The 24,447-nt window shown below is 45.8% G+C and overlaps 1 pseudogene; it reads right to left on the bottom strand.

Annotated features, from left to right (window-relative positions):
* Positions 1 to 2,966: 2,966 nt before the first annotated feature.
* LOC123121253 (chaperone protein ClpB1-like) lies at positions 2,967 to 5,220 on the bottom strand (annotated as a pseudogene).
* Positions 5,221 to 24,447: the final 19,227 nt, after the last annotated feature.

Genomic DNA, 24,447 nt, shown 5'->3' with positions numbered 1-24,447 from the left:
TTTCACCCTTGTTTTCCAGGCGGCCAACGCGTCGCTAAACTTGGACATGGCGTGTTTGTTTATCTTCTTCATTGCCGGGTCCTTATCTGGATCTTTAAAATCCTTTTCATTCCGGCCTGGGAACAAGAATATCTGGTGCAACTTCTTTAGGAGGGAGGGCCTCATATTATCTATCTTCTGTAGTTTCTCATCGTTGATGGTGGCGGTTGTCCGTACGATGCAACCTATTTGATTGCCGTAGCACGCACGCGCTTCCTCTGGCGCGGTTGGCTCAAAATTGCCGTCGTCCACCGACGTGACCACCAGTCTAGTAGTCCTGAGTTTGTTAGGAAGCCGTTGCCTCTTTGCTTTCGGTTCTACACCGGCTCCGCTCCCCGAGGCAGCGCCGGCCTCAGTTTCAGCGCCGGTCTCGATGCCGGTCTGAGTCTCAGCGCCGGTCTCAGTCTCAGCGCCGGTCTCAGTCTCAGCACCGGTCTGCGTGTCGGTTTCAGTCCCCGATGCGACCGGTGGGCCCAGCAACAACATCGGTTGATCGTCGGCAAGGCTCAAAAATTCGTCTGCCGCCAGGTAGACATCGTCGCAATAACCAGAACCCTGTCCTTCATCGTTGCTAGCCATGTTTCCTACGATTAAATCTAGTCAATTAATTCTAGACCTAATAAAATGAATAATGACATAAAAAGGCCTATGTTTTGCAGGAACATTGACTCCTTCAGGTGCGGCAAATCCCGGGCACTCGATATGTCCTAGTTTGTAGCACAAGTCATGCCGAAATTCACGGAAAATTTCGGCATGACCTTTGCTAAAAAGTGGACAAATCGAGAACCTAAAATTTGCCGGAACGGAAATGAATCAACATTCCAGCAAAACATAGGCCACTCAGCTTCATTCCCTGAAAACAACAAAAGGCCACTTGGGCACAATCGAAACATGGGCAAACAGAATTGAGGAATTTGCATATATCCTGACCACTTCAAATTTGCATGTCCTAGCGTTTGACACTTCAACAAAATCTACACAAATCTCATGCTCTCTCAAACTCAATTCAAAACCAAATATAGATTATATTTAGTTAACTACTGAACTAAACTTTACTCTAAACTAAACCCTACTGCCCTAATTAACATCTAGTTAAACAAACTCAATTCAAAAACTAAACCCTACTGAACTAATTAACATCTACATTATCTACTACTTAACATCTATTATTACCCTAACTAAAAAACATCGACATTATCTACTACTTAACATTAACATCTATTAACTAAAAAGGATGGGTGGGTGGGGGGGGGGGGGTTACAGAGAGGGGAGAGACGGTGGCGGGGAGGTACTCGGCGACGGAGGTAGGGGCGGCGAGGGCGGGCTTAGGATCGGGACGCGGCGGTCCTGGCGGGCTCGGGGGCGGTGAGGTCGAGGGCGGCGGCGGTGAGGTCGAGGGAGGCGACGGTGAGGTCGAGGGCGGCCCGAGAGGCGGCGGCGGTGAGGCTGGGTGGCCTCGGGCGGCGGCCGTGAGGATGAGCGCGGCGTCGACGCCGGCAGGAGATGGCGGCGAAGTGGGGGCGACGGCGAAGTGGGGGAGACGGCGAAGAAGTGGGGCGAGGGATCGATTTGGGTGAGAAGTGATGGCCGGGGGAAACCGTTTTTGGTTAAGTCAAAAGTAATGGTAGCGCGTTACAGAAAACACGCTATAGCTAAGTTAGCTATAGCGCGTTTCAGAGAACGCGCTACTGCTACGTCTTCATCATTTTTCCCTTTTTCATTTATTTTTCTTTACATTATATATTTTTCCTTTCTTCTTTTTCTATTTCTTTCATTTTTATTTACTTTTCTATTCTTTTTCATTTTATTTTCTTTTTGTTAGCAGTAGCGCTTTACGCATAAACGCGCTGCTATAAGTATACTAGCGGTAGCGCGGTTTTTGGAAGATCGCTACTACTATGTGTAGCCCATCGGCTAAGTGATTGGAATTTTAGTAGTAGCGAGTTTTCGGTGAGACGCGCTACTGATATATGTCCATCTGCAGCGCGCTTATTTTGCACGCGCTACTGCTGTCTAGCAGTAGCGTGTTTTTTTAACAAGCGCTACTGCTAAAGTTCTGTGTATAACGTTTTCCCTAGTAGTGCTAGACCAACAGCGGCACGACCAGATCGGCCGACAGCGACGTAAGCGAAACTCAACGCCGAATAGAAAACAAAGAAAGCGACGCAAGAACTGAACCAACAGCGGCCCGACCAGATCGGTCAACAGCGATAGAAGCAGAACTCAACAGCGAATAGAAATCAAATGAAGCATGTAAGCAGAACGACCACGCTAGCCCGATGCACAGCTAACAAAAAATGCTAAACCAACCAAAACAACCGTCACACCAGTTCAAAAAATTTGAAACGAAACCCTGCATACACAACGCATTTGTACACCGCCATGTACAAAAAAATACACGTGCCGTGTTCAAATTTAACCATAGGTCATTTTCATCCAAGTGGATGAATATTGGAGCGAAAACGCCCCCGGATATAGAGGCTTGGGTATTTGTTTGGCTTAATTTTTTTGACAAAAAACCGTACGGAAGTTCCCTAGCTATCATTGTTCATTAATAAAAGAGGATTAGTAAGAGTACAGATGTGGTTGCGTGTCAGTTAGCTAGGAATTAAGTGCAGGCTTCTTCTGTCTTTAGCTGAAATTCTGAGATCAGCACTAAATTTCACCATGTTTTTGTTCCAACATGAATGTCCTTCACCTTTTCCCGCCGTGAAGAAACCATCGGCTCTGGATTCTCTGGTCGTAGCTTACATTATCAAAGCAGCACATGCATCAACATGTCCCTCTGTGTGCTTGCCAGTTTAGAAACTGATGGCCATGGACAATCGTTGCCACTGTTTTGCCTTGAAATGTAGTGGGGTCTATTTACATTTGTCACGAAGCTATGTAAAAAGTTCACAATTTTTGAAGCTACGTGATGAATAAGGCTAGATTATGGTGCTCGTACTCCATACTCCATACAAAGAGGGATACATCCAACGTTTTTTCTCCTTCAAACCAAGTCCGCCGCGCTTTTTCGCCACTTGGAACTTCAACCCCTTCTTGTCCATTGCAGCATCAGTGGTGATTATCGAGCCTTCATCAGCTTCCCCGTTCACCAGCATCTTGCAGATAATTGTGATTATATTCTTTTCAACCCACCTCTTTATAGGCCTTGCACCGTACATCTGCATGCGACAAAGTATGGTTAGTTGGTCGTTTGAGAAAGTGAACCTAATGGACGATCAATTTGGAAGAAGATGCAATGCTTCCTGGGTTGTATGACTCTGACAAAATTACATCCAATGCTGCGTCCTTTAAAATTACATCCACTCTAACAATGATCTCCTTCATCTGGATATTCACGATCTCCTTCAGTTGGTGGTGGGAAAGCGGCTCGAATATCACAATCTCGCTCAGTCTGTTGAGGAGTTCTGGCTTGAAGTATTTCCTCACCTATGTCACACACATATATGACGGTGAATTAACATGTTGCTTAAATTTGCGAGGGCTTTTCATATGTCACATACCTGTTTCATGAGAAGGTCATGTGCAACTTTCAGTGTGTTTCCCGCTGTTAGATGGTTCGCTCCCAGATTTGACATCATAATGATGATTGTATTCTTGAAATCTACGTTCCAGCCTTGACCATCGGTCAGCACACCATCATCAAGCAGCTGAAGGAAAACATTCATCACTGAGTAATCTGCCTTCTCCGCCTCATCGAAAAGAATAACACTATATGGGCGTCTCCTAATTTTCTCGGTTAGTTGTCCGCCATCGTGGTAACCATGGTAGCTTTATGATGCCACGAAAGGAACACCGGTATAAGTAAAGCCAGATATAAAGTATAGCCTGGTAATTTTAATGTAAGAAACAAGTTCATATTGAAATCATAAACCTTGGGGGTGCTCCAATGAGACGCATCACCGAAGAAGGACAACTATATTCTGACATGTCGAAGCGAACCAGCATCTTCTCGCTGCCAAATAATTGCTCAGCGAGAGCCTTTGCAAGTTCCGTCTTTCCAACACCAGTTGAGCCGAGAAAGAGGAAGGAGCCCACCGGCTGGCCACCTCGAGCAAGGCCAACCCTAGAACGCAACACCGCTTCTGCAACCAAGTCGACCGCCTCGTTCTGGCCAACTACTCTCTCATGCAGTCGGTCGGCTAAGTGCACTAACTAGACCTTCTCGTCTCGATCAAGCTCAGTTATAGGGATTCCGGTCCACCGGCTTACGACCTTCAAATCAAATTATAAGTATAAGAAAAGTATTTGAATGGCTTAACTACATCCTTATAAGCAACAAAATCAGTTGAAGATGGCGTGACAAGCGCACCCACCTGCGCTACAAGATCCGGGCCAACAATTGCTTCTTTTGCTTTTCCGTTGACGGAGGTGCAAGCCTCGTCTATCAGATCAATTGCCTTATCAGGGAATTGACGGCCTGCGACATGGATGACAAGTAAGTAGTAAATTTTATGTATGCCAAAATAATTAGTAAAGTAATAATACAGAAAAAAAACTTTTAACATGCATGCATGCATGCTAGTAGTTTCATGAGAGACAGCAAGGTGCACGGCGGCATCAACGGCAGCATCCAGGATTTCCAGGCGGTAGTGGTCCTGGTAGCGCTGCTTGAGCCCATGGAGGATGGCGACGGTGGCCTGCGTGGTCGGCTGCTCGACATGCACCTTCTGGAACCGCCGCTCGAGCGCCGTGTCCTTCTCGATGTGCTTGCGGTACTCGTCGAAGGTGGTGTCGCCGACGCAGCGGATGCGGCCGCGGGCCAGCGCCGGCTTGAGCATGCTGGCGGCGTCGGCGACCCCGTCGCTGTCGCCGGCACGAGGAAGCGTGTGCATCTCGTCGATGAAGAGGATGATCTTGCCCTTGGACGCCTCGGCGTGGCTGATCACCTTCCTCATGCGCTCCTCGAACATACATGCCTCGCCACTGCGTCCCGGCCACCATGGCCGCGAGATCAACCTCCATGAGGCGCGCGCCGGCGAGCTGCCTGGGCACCTTCCCGGCGGCGATGCGCTGCGCGAGGCCCTCAGCGATGACCGTCTTGCCCACCCCCGCGGCGCCGACGAGGGCGGCGCAGTTCTTGGTCCGGCGGCAGAGGATGCGGACGAGGCGGTCGATCTCGTCGTCGCGGCCCACCACGGGGTCGGCCCTGCTGGCGGCGGCCGTCAAGTCCTTGCCGTAGGTGTCCAGGGACAGGGAGGTCCAGTAGTTGTATAAGCTCCACGCCCCGCAGCACACGGCCGTCGCTACTCCGCCGACGACCATGGCCCTTATGTCGATGTGCATTAGGCTAGACATGTTTCTCTCGCCAGCCGCTGAGGAGAGGAGGGTGGAGGAGCTGGACGACGGCAAGCGGGATAGATAGGAGACTTGATTAATTTGGGCTGACGTGGGAGAGGGGCTACGAATGGTGCATGTCTACCATCCAATATTTGTTTCGTGTACTACTATATGGAGGAGTATTTGGAAGAAAATAATATGTCGATGTGATTGGAGTACATTCCAAACAGGAAAATGTCTATTTCTTACTCCTATCTCTCAACTATTGGAGTATTAGTTTTGGTACTCTAAAACCAGACAAACCTGACACCCACAATTTTCATAGTTCTAGTGTATTTTGGATTGATAGATAAATGGAGGTTTTCCAAATCAGATTGGGAACTCCCATAATTTTTCCCCACAAAAAAAAAAACTCCCATAATCTTTCGAATGAGAAGAGGAAAAAAATAAGCAAAGCATATAAACATTAAAAAAAGCATAGCAATTGTTTTCGGTATGCAAGTAATGTGTTTGTTAGTATTCTCGAGTAGAGCATTTTGGAGGACGAGCTCCATGAAACTCCCTTTTAAAAAAAATATCACTACTTGACGTTTCGACAAATTCTGAAAAATCATAAACGTTCATATGGATGTATTTTACATGTGTGTAAAGTATGACGATGCAACACAGTATGAGGAGAGCTACACAAAAAGATTTTTTATAGTGAATAGGGCATATATTGTTCACCATTTTGAAAATCATGATTTCACCTTTTTTGTGTAGCTCTCAGCAATTTATATAATATTCAAATTTTACACACATGTAGTATACATCTGTATGAACGCGTGTGTTTTATTATATATTTAGATTCTATAAAAAATTATATGCTTACGGTTTTTGTGTCATTTGGTGTTAACTGTACCTCCTCCTATGGCAAACAGTTGTCATGTCATCGGTAAAACCACTTCGGTGGATCGAGGGATCAAAACTATTTTGTTTTAATGTTAAGGGTCAACTTAGTCTTGTATACTCGAAAGAAAGGCTCCAAACCGTCTAGGGTTTGTTCGCCTTCCGCCAGTGTTGTCACCGATCTGCCTCGTCTTCTATGGCCTTAGGACTATGGAGGCGTGGTTGATACCGGCCATTGCCAGCAGGAGGGCCCATGCTTAGTTTTTAGTTTTTTTTAAGTTTGTTTAGGGTTTGTGTCTTGCTCAAGAATGCGAGGCGGTGGCGGCGGCTCTCTAAAGATGGAATTAGGTTCTCCACGCCTAGTCCTTGTCCCGGCGGTGCGTCTCGCATCGTCGGAGGGCATGCGAACGTGTGTCTCCATCGGATCTCATGGGATTCGATTGGTGTTTGTCTTCACTGGATTTGCATGGATCCAATCTTCATTCGTACGTGTCCTTGTATCTACATCTTGGATCCGTTTGATCTATGATTCGCTTCATCAATGACGGTTGTTATTCTAGTGTGCTGGTCCTTTGGTACCTTAGCATAACGACTCCCCGACATCTACTACAACAAGGTTTTCCTGTCTCCGGTGAGGGAGGGGGCAATGAAGACGGCACACCTTCTGCTTGCTTATGTGCATGTAGTCGTCGGAGGTTTTACGGATAGGGATGTAATTTTTATTACTTCTCATATTCTTTGTACCCCCAGGATGTATGATGAATAGATCAGAAGTTATTCCGACAAAAATATTTTACTCATTCATAAAATTATCATTGATTCAAAAATGTTCGCTAAATAAAATAATATTCTTAAATTTCAAAAATTGTTCTACCAATTTACGAAAAAATGTTTCACGATTCTGGAAATGTTCGCCGATTCAAAAATATTGTTTAAAAAAATGTTCACAATTTTAAAAAATTGTTTGCAAGTACTGTAAAATGGTCGCGCATTCATAAAAATCTTGATTTTAGAAAATGTTTGGAAATTTGAAAATGTGTTCAGTTGAAAAATGTTCATGATTTCAACACGTGTTTAAAAAAATGTTCATGATTGACAGAAATTAATAGTGATAGTGTATCTCGGTGATGCAGCAAAATGTGGTCATGGGCATTGGAGATTACGATTTTTTTATCCCGTTGCAACGCACGGGTCCTTTTGCTAGTAACATCTAAAGCATATAGTTTTTGTCCTGGTCTACCCACCTCTTCGCCCGGCCAACTCACCCCATGTCCTGATCGACGTTGATGCGGGCATGACCAACCTAGCTCTCCAAAACTTAATTTACTTAAATGTTTTTAAAACAATGAGTTTGGAAACTATTAACAGCAGTATAAAAAAGTTATTGCAATTAAAAAAAGTTGGTAGCTTCTAAAAATGATGTTGGTGACAATGAAAAACTGTTCTTGTTTTTCAAAAAATTGTATGTGAAATTTTGGACAAATATGTATACAATGTAGAATAATGTTTGTGCAGTACATTTTTTCGTACCATTAAATAAAACTTACATGACATTTTAAAGAAATATTATCTCATTTCTAATTATGTGTTTGACATTAAAAAAATGTTTATACAATATAAAAAAAGTTTGCATAAGTTAAAAATATATTTTTGGTTAAAAAATGTACGTCAATTTCAAGAAATATTCATGTTCTGAAAAATGTCCTTGTAATTTTAAAAATATTTATACAATGTAAAAAATTGTTCTCTTAGTTCTAAGTAACTGTTTATTACCATTAAAAAATACTCAAGGCATATTTAAAAATGTTGACTATGTATTCAAAATAGTGTTCAAAACATGTATTTAGTAAAAATATGCATTGTGTTTTAAAAATATGTTCAACATGAACAAAAAAAATGTTTCTTGTGTATACTAAAAGTGTCCATTGCATACTGAAATAAGTTAGCATGTTTTGAAAAAAAAGGAAACCAATGAAATTGGCAAATAAACAAATAAAACTATTAAAAACCGAACAAGAAAGAAAGAAAACAAAAATAAAAATAAAAATAAAAATGATGAAAACTATTGCAAAAGAATGACAATAAAAAACCTAGGAAAGAAATAAACAAATCCGAAGAAAAACAAACAGAGAAAGAAAGATAAAAAGCAAAAAATATTTGGTCAAAATTGAGAAAGAAACAAGGAAAAACTAAGAAAAATAAAATAAAAAACAAGTGAAAACCAAGAAGGAAGCAAAGAAAACCAAGAAGGAAGAAGAATATGAAGGTGCGTCTGCTCTCAAACTTTGCTCAAAATAGAATGATATTTAACACTTATTTTTAGGGATGATATTTAACACTTCGTGGACCACATATGATATTGTGGCTAATTTTCTCCTCACTTAATTAGCTTCCATGTTTGGTAGTAGGTAAAATGAAGAAAAATCATACGCAACATATATGGTAATAATTGTTTTTACTATCTAGTACTCCCTCCGTTTTTATTTACTCCGCATATTAGAGTTGACTGAAGTCAAACTTCCTAAAGTTTGATCAAGTTTATAAAAAAGAATATAAATATTTACCATAACAAATCTATATGATGTGGAAGTACATTTGATAATGAGTCTAATGGTGTTGATTTGTTATTGTATATGTTAATATTTTTTTTCTATAAACTTTGTCAAAGTTTATAAAGTTTGACTTTCACCAAAGCTAATATGCGGAGTAAATAAAAATGGAGGGAGTATATGGTACTCCCTCCGTTTCAAAATATAATGCTTCCTCTATTCCCGTGCTTCAACTTTGACCATAAATTTAACCAACGAGACCGACTGCGACGGGAGCAAAAGTTATACCAATGAATTTGATGTTAAGCTTTTGGCATAAAACAGTGAGTGGTCTGTACAAGGCCACACAGGCCATGTGTTAAGCCATTAGCATAGAACACATATGATTGTTTCTATGAATTGATTGCGTGTCATGTTCCATGGATTTTTAAGCTGCAACTATTGTGCTCTTATTTTTTTGTACACTGTGCTATTCAGTTTGGTACATTAGGCCGGCCCAGTACCATGGATATACTTCGAGCAAAAAACCATCAGCGTTCATGAAGCTTATTTCATCATTGACAAGATCACGATGGAGCGAAGGAGTTGGCAGGGGAGGGGTAACAAGATCATGTCTTCTTTTGTCTGTGTGCTTTTTTCCGGCAGCTAAGTTGTTTGGGAAATACACATGAGTTGCACATAAATTAGCTCATAGTTGCTTTCTTTTGTTCTGGTCAGAAACACTTAGAGGTGCTATGTTTTTTTCCTTTTTTATTTCCTAGTTAACTTGTGCTAGACTGAATACTCTCAGTTGCCCTACATAGTTTGCATCCCTTTGTATGCACAATACATGAAAGATAACATAGTTGCCCATAATTAACCATACAATTGCCTAAAAGCATGTATCCCATTGCCCAATCCACATGAACAAAAACATTACCAAGATCACGATGGTCAACATCTAAAGGTTCTAGATACCTTTCAATTAAGTTTGTGTCATAGTGGCGTGTCAAGAATTTCTTCTCTTCGCGTGGGATCCCTTGGTATGATCGTAAACACTTGGCGAATGATCATAGAGGGTGGTGGGGTGGAGCTAGTCATGGGGACATAAGTAAAATCATGGAGTTTTTTATGAGATTAAGTTTATTTGTGAACCCCTAAAAAGCAAACATGTGTATGTTCTTTATCCCTTTTCGGGTGTCATAGTTTTTTTTGCGTGTAAAGGTTTTAGATACCTGTAATTATGTTTGGGTCATAGAGGTACAGTCAAGATTTTCCTCTCCTTGGGGTGGGATCCTTGGTGCAACCGTAGAGGCTTGGACTACACACGAGTTGCCTGGTGAACTTACCCTTTTCTATATGCGGCCGTTTTATCTAAATACCAAGTCAGACTCGGACTACACACGAGTTTGTCTGGTGAATGCATAGGAGTTGCACAAAAACACCACAAAAGTTGCTGTCTTTTTTAAATACAACTCCAATGCGTATAAGTCACATAGTTGTTTTTCTTTTCTACCCCCATTGGGCTCAATTGGGTGAACTTAGTCTTTTCTATATGTGGTTGCGTTTATCAATATTCAAAGTTGTTGTTGCTACCTCCTTGTTACAACAGAAATGGTTAGTGCGATGGGGACGTCGTCTCCTCCTTTAGGCGGCATCTACTTTTGGACGTCGTGTTAGCTCGGGAGCGGCGGAGAGGGCATCGTCAGGCAGTGGTCGGAGGTTGACTATTGGGTTGGCATCTCCATTTATAGTGCAGACTCTTTGTCGATTGTGGGGGCCTCGACTAGGAGGGGCGGATTTTGCTCCTCTTGTCGTCCGAGGAGATGGGATCCGGCTTGATGTCGAAGAGAGCAATGGATGCTGAGGGGCCCTGAGAATGCCCCCTCCTCGTTCGGCTTGGAGGATTTCGGACGTACGGACTTGTTCAAATAAATTAGGCAACTACTATTGGATGGTTAAAAGTGTCTAAAAAGGTCGATCCTGATATTTTTGGGCGATTTGGTGATCCGCGTTGAAGTTGTCCTTATGATAGGCGACTTAGAGGTGAAGCTAGTCAATTGGTAGTCATGGTAACCAACTTAGAAGGATCATCTGCTAATAGGTAGTCATAATAGGGGGAAAAGAGAGTTGCTTTTTATAGCACTAAAGTTGCCTCTGTAGCACACAAGGTTGCTTGAGAAAAAAAAGTACGTCGAAACCTACTCATATGAGATCTAGTTTTGAAGAACTCGCCACAAGAAACCCAATGATGAAAACGGATTTCAAATTTAACACTCGATTCAAAAGTTATAACTTTTTAAAGTTTTTGATCCCCTAATAAATGTAGATGGGATGGATAGTGTGAGCACATGGGACATTTTTGTGTGTGGACGTGGGATGGTAGTTTTGCCAGATTTTTCTATTCGCACGCGACACTTTTCAGGCAGTGCGCTGGCTGCGCTTGCCATTTTCAGAAACAGCCGAGAGCTATGCGTTTGATCCTTCCGTTTTACTACAAGGAACTCATATGGGGCAGCAGACCTTTTTACATGTCTGATAGTAGTTGGACTCCTTGGATGGTTAAAAGTGTCTAGAGAGGCCGATTCCGATATTGGGGCGTTTTGGTGATCCACGTTGGAGTTGTCTTTATGTTAGGCAATTTAGAGGTGAAACTAGTTAATTGATAGTCATGGTAACCGACTTATAAGGATTCTCCGTTGATATGTAGTCATATAGGAAAAAAGGAGTTGCTTTTCTATAGCACTAAAGTTGCCTCTATAGCACACAAAGTTGCTCGGAACCTACTTATATGGGATCTAGTTTTGAAGAACTCGTCGCGAGAAACCCACCGGTGAAAACGGATTTGAATTTTGACAGTCAAGTTACAAGTTTTCAAAGTTTTGATCTCCTAATAAATGCAGGTGGAAGCTGGCGCGTAGAAGGTTTTTTTTTTTTTCTGGGTTGTCCTGACGCGGCGCGCGGTAGGACTTTCCTATCAGGGAGGACGCTTGCTGGCCCGAACGGGCGCTCGTGCGCCAGGTAGCCAGGTTCATTTTTCTCTCCCTAATAATAATAAAGCACGGATTGACTTTGTCGGGTTCACCGTCACAATACGCTTCTTCTCGTAAATTTACGCTTTCACTGGGAATTTAAAACATATACGCGAGGTGGTACTAATAAAATTTGGTACGTCGTCGTTCCCGTTCGCTCGTCCAAAAATCCCCATCACGATCTGAAAATCCCCATTGCCGTGAGGCTCCACCTAACCCACCTTCATCCCCTGGCTTCGGCGCGCCTCCCGCCGACGGCCCTCACAGCCCCAACGCGCCTCACGTCATCGTCGCCCCGGCACCGGCCCCGGCATGCCTCCCACCACCGGCGCCCATCCCCCGACGTGCCTCTCGCCGCCGTTGCCCCGGCCCCGACGCACCTCTCTCCATCCCCAGATCGCCTCCCACTCCGCCCTCCATCCCCAGCACGCCCCCACCATCGGACCTCGGCTGGCGACCGCATCCCCTGGCTCGGCTGCACGTGACCGGGATCCCCCATCTCCCAGGAAACCTCGCTGGTGCACGCCACCTCCCTCCTCCTAAGGTGCTCCCTGTCCGATCCACTCCACTGGTGTCCACGCCCCGACGCCGCCGAGTTCATGCAGCCCTGATTCTCCTTGTGTTCTATTGCAGGTTGGGAGCGGTGTGAACTTTGAACGGATCAGTGGTTGGACCATCAGCAGTTAACTGCACCAACGCGACTGACGCCACCTCGCACGCCTTCGTCTTCGTCGACGGCGGTCAGCACCTCCAACGCAAATCGATTCAGCGCCGTCTGTGCATGGCTCGGCTCCTGCGCTCTGCTGCCGCCACGGGACCCAGTGCACCTCCCGTCCTCTGCTTTTGTCCGTACGGAACTGTCTGTCTCGTGTCGCTGCTTGCACCTGCTACTGCTGGGAATACGCTGTCCCGCGACGCCCTGTACTCAATCTGTACCCGTGCTCTCTCTGGTCTCACGAACCATCCCTACGGCCGCAAAGCTTCTCTTAGAACGGCCGCCATGCATCAAACTGAACTGCTGAGTTCATTCCCCCAAAGTCCTGCAGAGCTTATAGTAAAGAGGCGTACCCCGATCTCCTCCGTTACTTAACAATATGGTGTGCTTTCTGATGGAACGGACTCGTAGTAAACTAGGCAAAAATCCTCATGTTTATGTGGAGACAATTAGTGGCCTTAATCACCCTATCTGTGTAGCAGCCGCTAGCTTCAAAACATATTGATTTAAGCTGGGCCATGGGTGAGAAGAGATAAGTTGGGCCCAAAAGAAGTTAATTTACGGCCATGTTGACCAATACGATTTTAGATTTAGAAAATATACATGGTGGAAAATAAATCAGCAGACTATAGTTATGCCAACTATTCAGACATATAGAATGCAAAGTCAAAGCTCAGAAAAAACAAGAACACAAAAGCATCATTAAATTGTTCTTTTGACGATTTGTTTGACAAAGTAAGCAGAGGGAATTCACTTATAATTTTCTTTTTGAAAAGTTCAGGATCGCATCCTAGAGAAGGTCAATAAAAATGGTTGCACAAAAAAGATACACCGAGGGATTCATCAAAAAAATTGCAACTTGCTGTCAGTGGTGTTTTAATTACTATGTGTGCATTTTTAGTTTGCTAGAATTTTTGTTTTAGATTGCTAGAATAAAAAAGGGATTTTCACGGTTTTGTAAAAAAACATTGAAGTTCAAATTTAAAAAAAATGCACAATGTTTATTAAAAAAAACTATGATTTTTTCCGTTACAAAAAGAAATAAAACCAAGAAGTCGAAATCAAAAAGGAGGATCAGTTTGATGATTATACTCCCTCTGTCCCAAATTTCTTGTCTTAGATTTGTCTAGATACGGAAATGTGACTTGATACGTCCGTATCTAGACAAATCTAAGACACGAATTTTGGGACGGAGGGTGTACAATATTCGGATTTGTCAGAAGTGGCGCGCCGAGCAGATTTGTAAAATGAGCCACATTTTACAACTCTCATTAAATTTGATTCCACGTCAAAGTTTTCTCCCGTTGCAACGCGCGGGCATTTGTGCTAGTCTTTCTAAAATATAGAAACAAATCGCCCGGTCGATCAGGTGCGTATCAAAGTCAAGACCCCATTATTCTCGTTCGCCTCTTTCTCGCAATCCAAACAAACCCCAACAACCAGCACAAAAAATGTGGCGATCCTTCCTGGCTCGACCTCAGCCCCTTCTCTCCCATGTCCGGCGCCCGACGGCATCCACCACCGGCGACATCGTTGTCGTCGCTGCCAATCGAAAGGTGATCCATTCGTCGCGAGCGTATGCATCGGGCACTGACGAAAGGACGTCTGCGGCGTCGTCGAATCCGCACCGCGAAGGATGCTGCTGCTGCTATTGCTGTGGTCGTCGACCGCGGCGGCATCTGTACGTGGTGCTGGACGAGATTAACACGGGGCACAGCGTGTACAAGCTCGACGTCGACGACCTTGATGGCGGCGACGAGGATGCGGTCGCCCGGTGGGACATGGACAAGGCAACGCCGCCGCCTCCGCAGCGACTCCCCGAGGCAGCACTCCGGCTAGGCGTCTCACTGGTCGGTTCTGGCCCGCACTTCGAAGCCATGGGCAACAAGATCGTCATCATGGGTGTATCTAGGACTGTCGATATTAATACGAAGAGGAATGATGATGACGACTTCGACGATGATGATGGGCACAGTGATGATAACGATCATGATGATGACAAGATGATCACCCTGGTTTACAACACCAAGACAGCGAAGCTGGACATTGGGCGGCCTACCCTAGAAAGGCAAGCTTGTCTCTACAGCGCCACTTCTGCCGGCGACAAGTTGTACATGTTAGTGTCCGATGAGCCGCCGCTGTACCTCGCGGAGGAGTCGGTCATGCCCAATCTCCTCCGGTGCGGCAGCCATTGGAGCTACGAGTCGGCCTTGTCTAACTTGAAAGGGCAGATGAACGAATGGGCCTGGAAAAAGTCCCCCACGCCGCTTCCACTTGCTGCCGGGGCCGGCGGCCAAACAGTGAACTCTCATGCGGTGCATCCGGATGGTCGTACCATATTCGCCTCGGTTTCCTCCTCCTTAGCCTCGCCTTCATTCACCTTCTCCTTCGACACCAGCAAGGGCGGGGAGCCAACGCGCCACCATAACTGGTGTCTGCCTTTCCATGGCTGTGCATACTACGATGGCGACCTTGACGCGTGGGTTGGGATACGAAAGGTCGTGGGCAGGAGAAGAGATGACCACTACCTCTGCTCCTGTGATGTCCCGGACCTTGGCAATGACCCCGCCACACCGCTGTCAGAGCCGGCGTGGAGGATGTGCGAGGAAGAGCTCACATTCCTCCATGGAGCGATCACGAGCCCCACACTCATCCACACCGGCCGCGGCAGATTCTGCCTCGTAGAGGTCATGTTGGCTCCCTCTGGTAGTCACTGCACATGCTTGCAGGACGGCGGCGAGCACCTGCTACGTCTTACCATGTTCCGTGCCAAGCATGCTAAGGATGGCAAGCTTGTGGTCGCGCCGTGCCGACCTGGCCGCTCCTATCTCGTACCCAATTATTGTTACGACCGTCTAGGTCCGCCTCCTGCATTTTGGATGTGATGTGTTGTGTAGTCGACTATTTCACACTGTTCGGTGGTGCCTCAAAAATAAACACTAGCTAGTAGGAGTAGGATATGTGCTCGCGAACATAGTCTAGCTCGTCTGTCTTTACTTACTTTGTTATGAGCAAGAGCAAGTGAGTTGATTGGTCAAAATAAATTTTAAACGTTCCCAAACTTTTGGTTTGGTGGCATTTCAGTGGTTTCAGTAACCTTGTTATTAAGATTCATGTGGTTTACGAAATTTTCTGTGTACTTTGTAAAAAATGCAACCTGAAGAAGCTTAGTCATCTGAGTATTGAGCTCCTTCTATATATGTTCCCTGTCGACCCTGCTGCTTCGTCTTCCTCGTCTCATCAGTCCAACGTTATCCTCTCCCAAAGCTTCGTCCCGTTGTTTAGGCCTCTGTATAAGATACCTTGAGCATCCACACAAACCTCTTTCATCTAGATTAGCTTCGTTCCAAAAACAATTAAACCTAGCTATGTTTGAACCTTTCAGGGCACATCGGCTTCTTTATGGAATAACAGATGGCTCTATTGTGACTCCTGTTTAATTATGCCTGATGTATTTATCATGGCAAGGAGAAGAATCTCTCGGTGTGAGATGAATGTGGAAATGGGTGCTGGATGAAGGGTTTGCAGTTCCTTGTGAGGGTCTCGCAGCAAGACAGGGAAAGTGCGTCTTTTCACCTGGTTGTTGCTGCAGAATCGTAATTGAACGGCTGATCGAGGGCAAGAGGATGGCTTGGAATGTCTATATATGTTTTGCCTAATATGTGATCAGGAGCCTGAAGCTGCAGGACATCTGGCGCTCCGATGTTGTTAGATGAAAGAAGTTTGGCACTGGTTCCATGACCTTTATCCTAGGATTTCCAATAAGACATCTATGACCATTTGTTGATGGTGGAGAGAAACCTGCAGAGGAAAGAGGATGGAGCGCCACAAAGAAGAAAACGCTTTGGCCATTTATATGGTTTGGAACTTGTGGAAGGTGAGAAATAGGCACAATTTTTTGAAAGAAGGCGACTCTGGTTGTTTTGGCTGCCAGGATCGCATCACAGATGGCATTAGATAGTTAGGTCTTGTACAATGTAAGATGCTTAAAAAATCAGTTCGTCTAAAGCACCGATGCTTATTCGTATAAGATAGATGCTTAATTAGGCATCCCTCCTATTGAGATAATAAGCACCGTGCTTGAGATTTTTAGGAATATCCCCAAAGAACAGCCGAGTAAAGCTTAGCGGAGTGTTTTTATTCCACTAAATTTTGGTCGTTTCTAGTCGATCATCTAAACTTAACCGAGTAAAAAAAGAATTGGGTGCAAACGAACAAACATTCAAGTCAATCAAAACACACTAATGAAATTCGGTGCTAATTCATAATGTTTAACATTGACATTTACCGAAATATAGTCTAAACTTACTAAATTAACTGAAACTAAGTCTACTTACTAAATTTATTCGCTAGTTGTCTCCTCGTGGCCGCTTTCCGCTCGGTTCTAGATAGGCCACCGATCATGGGGTCTGGCCCTGGTCATCGTCCGGGTCATCGAAGATGCTGCCGCCATCGAAGATGTTGTTGATACGTTTCTACCGCTATCGTTGCTGCCTCAGTTGCCTCTGTTGCGGCAGCTATTTTCGCCGTCGCTGGACAGGACGATGACCTGCGCCCCCTTGTCGCTAGCTGCTCATACAAGCGGCGCTCCGTTTCGACGTGCTCCATGTAGCGGCGGCGGAGCTCCGCCATGTATGCCTCATCGGAGGCCTCTACCGCGATGCGCTCCCAACGCCTCCTGGTCCTCCCTCCTCTCCCGCTCGGAGACCACCCGCTGGTCAACAACATCGACACGCAACATATCTCCGAACTCGAAGTTCCGGTGTCCGTTGGTGCCGTTTAGGCGCACAGACCAGATGTCGTACTCCCAGGTGGCCTACTCGGCGGAGTGAAGGCTCTCAAGCCAGATTCTCTTGTCTTTGTGCCAGTCCGTAATCTGGCCACCTACATTCCCCAGGCCTACTGCCGCACGCCGATGTACGGCTTATGTGGCGGTGGTAGCGGAGGGAGCTCGAGGAAGCCAGGTAGGCAGCTGGGGGAGGAAGATGAGGCGACATGGCTGGAGGAAGAAGCGGTGGCGCAGCGCCCATGGCAGCCCAGATCCGTGCCGCGGATGGGCGGCGAGGAGCGTGGTGGTGGGATCCAGCCATGTGGGCGGCGGGGCATTGGGTTGGCGAGAGGCGTGCGAGATATTTATTCGCGGTCGAGCGGACGAGTAATTTTAAGGGCTAAGCTCCTCTCGAAGTAATTCTTTTACTCATGTAACACTTTTAGGCTTTCGGCTATGTGCCGATTAGAGGAGGAAAACCAAAAGATTTACTCGTCTAACCGGTTTTAGGGAATCGGCTAGAGATGCCCTAAACACCTTGTATTGTACAAGGCCTTAAAAGAAACAGTGAGTTAGTTTAGTGTTCCATCTGATGGGAGGAAGTCTTTGTAAAGAACTTTGTTGTTTTTCCACCTACTATAATGCAAATGCAGAGCTAAACTTGACAATTAATTTCTTTTACTCCTATGTTAAAACAAGAAAATTATAAGAGTACCGAAATACTTTTGGAGACAAAGCTATACTTATATTGTTTTAAATAACGAATCTGACGATTACAATGAAATTCTTAGAGAAAGTTTTAAAAGTTCAGCTCAATTACATATTCAAAACATTGCTTATTTCTCCAACCGAGTTATTCGTCCAGTATTAATTCAAACCATCTAAAAAAAGATAAGGATATTTGAGAGAGATTTCAACTGGGTTCACCGGGGGGGGGGGGGGGGGGATTTCCCCAGCTGAATTGTATTCATTTGATTTGCCTACATGGGTTCGGTGTAACCTAACGAATCATCTCCTTTCTCGCGGACTCGCGATTTAAATTCCTTGCAACGATGTGGCGATCGTTCATCGATCTCAGCCCCTTGTCTCCCATCTCCGGCGGCGAGCAGCGGCCGCTCCGGCCGCTGCCAAGCGAAGGATCATTCCGTCACGTGTGTACGCCACTGAATACGTCACGGCACGGCGCAAAGCAGCTGATGGTAGGACGGCGGCGGCGCCCAATCTGTACGTGGTGCTCGAGGAGATTAACAAAGGGTTGCTCAAGAATAACACCGGGTTTGGTATCTACAAACTCGACATCGACAGCGAGGATGCGGGCTGAGGCGCCGTGCCGCCTCCCTGAACCAGCCCTCCGCCTGGCCGTCTCGCTGATCGGTCCAAGTCCGTGCTTCGAAGCCCTCCGCAGCAAGATCATCGTCACCGGTGACTTTGACACCATCTCTGAACATGACGACGTTTCTTCCTTCACCACCTTGGTCTACGATACCAAGACGAAGGAGCTGCACGGTGGGAGTTCCCCAAAGTTATGGTGGCCCAAGCTGGGTACCACGCTGCGGCTGTCGGCGACAAGCTGTGTGCGTTAGCGACCTGCAGCAGCAATACGCCAGCCTACCTGTGCCTACGGGATCCTGTGCTTGAGGTTGTCTTGTATCACGAGGAGTGGACCTGGGAGTAGGGCATGTCGCCGCTGCCCATCGATGCCACCGGTGACAATAGTTGCATCAAGTCTGCACGCGGTGCACCCAGACGGCCGCACCATCTTCGGATCGTCCGCCTCCACCTTCTCGCTCAACACCGATCATGGCAAGTCGGCGCGCCTCAGTGACTGGAACCTGCCATCCCATTGTCGGGCCTACTACGATGGCGACCTAAACGCGTGGATTGGGATCCGAGAGTCCGATGGTACTGATGGCGGGAGGCAGGGAAATGCCTACCTCTGTTCCTGCAACGTGCCGGACCTTAACGATGTCGATGGCCTCATGCAGGTAGCCGCATCGAAGATATGCAAGGAGGAGCTCACTTTTGTCAAGAGTCAAGACGCCGGCAAACATCTCGGGCCGCACACTCGTCCACATTGGCATGGGCGGCTCTGCCTCGCCGAGATCATGCCGGCACCGGTGGCCGAGGAAGGGGAAGTTAGCTTTCTGGACTTTAACGGCATAGAGTGCCTGTTCCATGTGACCATGTTCTGTGCTAAGCATGGCAAGAATGGCGAGCTCGTTGTCACGCCGTGCCAATCTGGTCGCTCCTACGTCGTTCCCAATTGCGCCGGGTGTTTGCTCTGTGCGCTCTGGATGTGAAGATGTTTAGTTCATCGTTTAGCATATACTATACATCTTCTGGAGTATAATGGAACCTTAATTTTAGTGTCGCCACATCTTATTTTTATTTCATAATATTGCACATGAAGCGAGTTATAATGGAGTTGGGTTGTGAATTTATTTTTTGCTCTGCATAAAATAATTCTGGTCAGGTTTCGGCCGGCTACAGCTAAAATTAACAGTAATCTTTTCACAAATTGTTTGACGAACTTTTCACAATCTATAAAGTTCCCCAAAACTTTTGGTTTCAGCTTTTTTGAGGAGTATCTTAAAACTACCAACGCAAACAAAGCATGCATATATATTGCTATTCAAGCTCGATCTTCTATATGGTAAAGAACATAGATTAATTAACATTTTTGCTAATTTTCAGTCGATTGATTTTAATTTGGCTTTAAGTTAAATTTTGAGCAGTCTGATTAAGTTAAATTTGCTATTCCCCCCCTCTGTTGTTTGCCATCATTTAGGCTAAAACACAATGGGGGATCGCGATTTAGTCGTGGGATATTTTCCAACGTCGTGCTCCATGTTTGTGTGTTTTCATTTTGAACACGGTGGCATAGTAGAATTCATGCAGGCAGCTGATACTAAGCGGGAACCAAGGTTGCGGGGGGGGGGGGCATCTCAGTGCTTGGTGTGTTTTTGTCGGTGTTAGTCTGCCAGACCACATGTTTTTCAGCAGGACGTTGAGAGCTATGCATATAGCCACTCTTTTCCATTTTTAGTCCAGACACGATAATCAGCTTTATTGTAGTTTCTCTTTTTAGGGGTTTCAATGGGAAATTCAGTGTTGATCATGTTCAATAACATAGTTCAGATATAACATTTGCAGTTAACAATTATGTGTATATCAGTTTTGGTGTATGTTGAACATCCCAGTTTATGTTTTCCCTGAACAATTCATTTCCTATCAAATATCCTCCCACGCCAGTTTCTTCTCTTCTTTTGACTAGTTTGCTTGTTTTACTATATTTTTGGGGACAAAGACATGCATACACTACCGATTTCATTCAGATACTTCAAGTCATCGTGTAGCATGCTCAGATGTCCCTGTCTATTAGTCAATATTCAGTTTACTTGCTGAGTTTTCATGGGTCTCTTTCTATCATGTGCTTTTCCTTAGCTTATGTTCAACTCCTCTTCAGTATTATCTTTTTAAAGCAGGAGGAGGGGGTGCCTGACGCATGTTTCTTAGTTCATGTTCAGATCTTTCCAGTATTATCCTTTTGAACTGGGGGTGGGGGTGCCTATGTTCAGCTATTTTCAATATTATCTCTTTTAATGTAGGTTTACACACGGTCATCCAGCAAATACGAAGAGAAGTTGTTTCTAGCCCTGACATCCAGGAGGACGGGCTTGTGGGTCCATGGATGTGGAATGGGAGCTATAGCATGGTTCTGTATGACACTACCCCTGACGGACACAATGTCTTCAAGAGTGGATGGAAAGAGTTGCGCTAGCGAGAACTGATCACTTTCAGGATCTGTGTCCATGAGGATTTTGGAGATGGTAGTCGTTTTCAATGTCCTTACGGCGGGTGCCTGAGTCTACCAACTCACAAGGTTCCACCGAGTTAGATCTCATTTTGTTGGGCCTTGTACTATATGCAACCTATATAATGTGTGCTTTGTGCTTTGGGTATTCTTCTCAGTGGTCATCTCTGTATTTGGGTATTCTTCATCATCTGCCATCTCTCTTTTTTTTCCCGTACTCTATGATCTCTCTTTTTCTCTTGCTGCTTCGAACACTCTCTTGTATCAGAGTTTAGTGCTGGCATGCTGCTGGTATGGTATGATCTCTTTATGAAATACCCCCTCCGCTCCTAAATATTTGTCTTTCTAGAGATTTTAACAAGTGACTACATACGGAGCAAAGTGAGTGAATCTACACTCTAAAATATGTCTATATACATTGAAATCTCTAACAGACAAATATTTAGGAACGGAGGGAGTAGTTGTTATATTTGAACCTCCAATGAGGTCGACTTTCGGTTGACTTCTGTAAAACCCTGGTTGAGTTTTTAAAGGTTTCGAAATGATTAGTAACACAGGAATGTAATCAGATCCGGCACTTGAAATTTTGGACAAATGTCGGTTGAGTTTTAGTGAAATCTAGACAACAAAAAAAAACGGTTACTGGAATTTCAGTTATTTTGGCACTGTCCAATCAAAGTCTAACATGAAAAAAAAACCCACATAATTCTAATCAACTGTAACCTGCTCCTCGCATAATGCTAGAAAACAAAGCTAAAATTTGGAGGTCCTGCGAAATAAGCAAAACACAATCACAACCAAAATGCACTTGGTGATCCCACGGAACGATTGGGCAGGAGATAAGTGTGTCCAGGTCGGCACGGCGTCACGATGAGCTCCCCATTCTTCCCATGCTTGGCACGGAACATGGTCACAAGGAGCAGGCATTTTCCTATCTTCTTGTCTGGCGTAGGCATGACCTCAACGAGGCAAAACCGCCCGCGTCCAGTGTGGACAAGCGCGTGGCACTTGTAGCTATCCAGTGTCTCGAGGAACATGAGCTCCTCCTTGCACATCTTCCATGCTGGTGCCTCCACCGGCCCCTCGGCGCCGCTGAGGTCTGGGACGTCACATGAGCAAAAATAGAGATTTCCCAATCTCCCACCATCCGTGCCGTCGGCTTTCCGGAGCCCGACCCATGAGTCAAGGTCGGGGTCGTAGTGAGCCTGGCCATCGAACGGCATGCTCCAGTCGCCACGGTGTGCTGACGCGTGCCCCTCGGTGTCGATAGAAAAGGTGAAGTGGCGCTTGGGCTTCGAATCCGTGGGGTAGCCGAAGCACGAGACGAAGATAGTGCGGCCGTCCGGATGTACGGCGTATGACCCAACGAAACTACGGTCGTAGTGGCGGCTGTTGGGGTTGGGGAGCCGCGTCGGGGCAGTCTTCCAGGCCCACTTCATGGTCTGCCCTCTCATCGAGAACACCATCATGTCATGGCCGCTGTCGTATCCATCGTACTCACCCAGCGCCGATTGCTGGCAGAGGTAGTGCGGTTTGCTGCCATCGGAGTCGAAAGTGTAGAGCTTGTTCCCGGTTGCTGCCGCATGGTAGTGCCAGCAGTTTAGTCTTTTCGGCGGGGTCTTCCCAATGTACAGCCTCCCCGTCTTTGTGTCGTAGACGAAAGTAATTCTGCCATTATGTGAGTACCCCGTGGCAACGATTTTGCTGCCGAGGGATTGAAACTGCGCGCGCGCGCCGATCGACAAGTAGCCCAGGCGAAGAACCGGCTCGGGGAGGCGACGCGGCGGAGCCTTCGTCTGGATCGGCGCTGGCGCGGTCCTGTGCATGCCGGTGACCGCGTCCTCATCACCGCCGTCCAGGTCGTCGACGTTGAGCCTGTAGACACTGTGCCCCGTGTTCATCTCATCTAGTACCACGTACAGATGCCGCCGCGGTCTAGGGCATGATTGTGCGCCGTCGACCCCAGCAGCGTCCGAGGCGCATGCACGACGAAGGATTCTTCCATCTGCGCCGCCTAGAGCGGCAGCGGCGACGACGGTGTCGCCATAGCTGCAGCCTACAGGGCGCCGGAGACGCCCTGTGGTCTGGCGAGGAACGATCGCCACATTGTGTCTTGATTTGTTTTCGTAGATCGTGAATCGTGAATCCAGTAGAGATCAGAGCTCCTGTATTCTTTTTTTTTTAGGGGTAAAACTTGCCGCTGCTTTATTGACTAAGTAAAATTTGAAATATCATCCGAGATTACAGATAAAATAAAATCAGGAGGAGTATGAAACCAAGACTCTGATCTGTCCTCTCCTACCCCTACTCTAGCAAGCTTGTGTGCAGCGACATTGGCTGATCTCTTAACCCAAAAAACCTTGAACTCTGTAAACGAGTTGAGCATGTCCTTGATTTCCTGAATCCAGTAGAGATCAGAGCTCCTGTATTCTGGCAGGTGGAAGTTACAATATACTAGTAAAATATTTGTGCTTATCTATCCGGTCCTTGGGTGGACATTTTTCTTAGCCGTGCATAGGAAATAAATTATTCTGGCAGGTGGAAGTTACGATATACTAAAATATTTGTGCTTATCTATCGGGTGATTGGTGGACATTTTTCTTAGCGGTGCATAGGAAAGAAAATATTAATTTCTTTTAGGGGAAGGAAAGAAAATATTTTCATTGGTTGGATGGTTAGAGGGACTGTGGTATCCCCAGCCCACCAGGGTTCAAATCCTGGTGCTTGCATTTACTCCTGAATTTATTTCAGAATTTCCGGCGATGCGCATTCAGTGAGAGGAGATATTCCCGTCGATGACGAGGTGCCTATGGTGACTTCGTAAATTTCAAGATGATAAGCCGGCTCAGTCTTTCGGAGGTGCTCATATGGGTAGGATGTGCGTGTGTACGTTCATAGGGATGACTGTATGCGTGTGTATATGAACACTTGCGTCTGTACTGTGTTGAAAAAAAGTCAATACAGTACATGTTTGGTCCTTCTCAACAGGAAAAACCTTCAAATCAACCGACTGATCCGATGTCCGTGTCCGGCGCGCGCGGCCGTCAGCTCATGTCCCATGGGGCCATTGGATCGCGAGGGGCGCGGCTCACATGCAGACTTAATTAGGTGCGTGGAACACTACCCGTCCAGCGGCTAAATGTTCATTAGATTTTTCTGCTAGTACTTGTGTATCACATCCTTTATCAGGGTTACTTTCATTTTCAAGTTGCAGCTTGGCAGCAATAACCTTACCAACACTATTGAGCGCATCATCTAGTAAAACACAACATTCTTCAGATCTAGACGCTGGAGTGGCCAAATTTACCAACTTGTGCGAGAGATATTTGTAGCGAAGAACAGCAGCCAACATTGGATTCTCAACAACATTTCGTCCA

The sequence above is a fragment of the Triticum aestivum genome, chromosome 5D (genome assembly GCF_018294505.1).
Source record: "Triticum aestivum cultivar Chinese Spring chromosome 5D, IWGSC CS RefSeq v2.1, whole genome shotgun sequence".
Classification (NCBI taxonomy): Eukaryota; Viridiplantae; Streptophyta; class Magnoliopsida; order Poales; family Poaceae; genus Triticum; species Triticum aestivum.
Note: the sequence above shows the minus strand (reverse complement) of the source record. Positions and strands in the feature narration are given on the sequence as shown.